We start from the raw sequence: 2,280 nt of genomic DNA on the forward strand, positions 1-2,280 counted from the left end.
TTTAATTTATGTTTTAAAGTACAAAAACTACATTGAAATAATAATAAATTGAGTATTGTTTATTAGAATAAAATGCGTTTAAAAAACGTAGTTGTAAGTATTAAATTTGTGATTTGAAGTGCAATTATTCATGTTTTCATCATAATTCTTTGTACTTTATAATGCATTCCAGATATGACTGATGTACTTATGTAAATGAAATAATGTCTACATTGCAACAAATCACAGAGAGAATATTAATATTTTATTACTGACCTAAGGATTAATTCTGATTCAAGAATTTACTCATGATATAAAGCTTCCGATTTGCACATTGACTTAACCCTAGAACGGATTCACTCATCCGTGACTGTCCTGCTTTTGCACAATATAGAGATTCAGGGCAAATTGCTGTTGGGCGTATTTGACTGGTCGTTTTTCGAGGAGTGATTTACTACTCGGAGTGTGCTCGTTAAAAAACAGCGAGGAGTTCAAGTCGCTCATGTGAGGAGTTTGTGCTGCTCGTGCGACCAGTCGAATACGACAAAACAAAACAAAACAGACCAGTCGAATACGCCTATTACATCCAGATCCTGCTACCGTCACCGTGCATTTCAAAGCTCTCTCTTAGCACACTGATACTTTAATCAAACTTATTAGTTGAACAAAGACTTAGAACCTGTATCTGCTGACATTGTATATCTAGGGATCCATTTTGAACAAATTTCTATTTTATTTAATTGTATGATTCATAGTAAAATTTACATGATTTTGTTGTGCAATTTTGGTAAGATTTTACCCTGCTAAGTTTTTCTAATTAGCATAATTATAGACTTTAGCTTCTTTTAATGTGTCTTTATAATGTTTAATTTTAGCTGTAAGATGGCTTTATATCCCTACTGAGATTCTTATGGTTCTAATTTAATCACTTATTTCAACATGTCTTTATAAAATACATGTTGAACCGCCACTTGAGAGCTGATGAAGGTACCCTAAAGGCACCGAAAGCTATAGATATACAGTAGTGAGAAAGATATAGTCATTGACTCTGAAAGGTAACATTTTTCTATTTTGATCATGTTATGAGGAATAAACTTATAAATCTTTTATATGTTAGTAATTTCTAATATGTTCGTTTTTGCATTAATCAAATGTCTTCAGTGTGTATGTTTTTTATCAGCAACATGAAGTGCTTGCTAAATGGTACAGTGGTAGTAGTCTTACAACAACAAAAAAAATCAAGACAGTCACAGCCACTTCTTTGTGTCCTTAGCTGAGGCGCTTCATTTCTTAGATACTTTTCTTTCAATCTCCCAGCAGGTAAATGGTTAGGCCTACCTCCTACTAAGCCTTCTGAATTCTGCGCGATACTCATTGGCCACTCCCGAACCAAACTCGCGCACATCGTTCAGATTCAAATCCGTTTTTAGTACTTTTTCTTGGCAATTAACAGACAAACCAATAACATTGGCAAAATTCGAAGAGCGTCTTATGCGATTAAGCATGCTGAAATCGTGGTGAAAATTGCGTAATTTATTTGGAAAAGACAAGCATTTCATCATCCAAACACCTTTGAAAGAACCGACCGTTATTTTTGGTAAGAGAATTGTACAGTATATTTTTATATAAATAACTGGCGTAGAAAATATTGGAATGAATTTATTCGGTACACCAACGATAACCCACAAAAAGTTTAAAGATGTGTTGGAGTCCTTGTGGTGGTGATTCAGCAGGGGTGAAGCCTGTGGGGTGGGGCACTTCCAGTCTTTTTATACAGACTTTCCCAGCCATTATAAATGGGCTGTTGCTGGTACTGGTATAGGCATTAATGAACCTCTTCCTTGCGGTTGTAAAGCTCAGTTATTTTCCCTGATCATTGGGCCCACATGCTTTAAAGCCCCATTCCCGGCAAAATTTCACTAAAAACTGACTTTTTTTAGAAAATATGCATTTGCATTATTCCAATTATTATAAATCATGAAAAAAAGAGAAATACAGACTATTTCTCATAAAATATTACCATTTTCTCGACGAATTCATCGTTACTAGGCAAATTCAGAGGTTGTAGATCGCATCCAATGGAATACTCTCGCATACTCTCGTATACTTTATACAGTCAATAAAGTGCGCCCTCTCTAAAGAGATTAGTTTTTGTACTTCGCATCTCACACAATGAGGTCGTTCGGTTAGGCTGAGATATGTTTGTTTAAGTGTCAAAATCTCAGTCAGAATCAGTTTTTTAACAAATTTGAAATAATTCCTATGAAATATTATATTTCACAAGTGTCAATACTAGCAACG

This window comes from Anneissia japonica, unplaced genomic scaffold (genome assembly GCF_011630105.1).
Source record: "Anneissia japonica isolate Jap-2015-1 unplaced genomic scaffold, ASM1163010v1 scaffold11151_len745516_cov174, whole genome shotgun sequence".
NCBI classification, from domain to species: Eukaryota; Metazoa; Echinodermata; class Crinoidea; order Comatulida; family Comatulidae; genus Anneissia; species Anneissia japonica.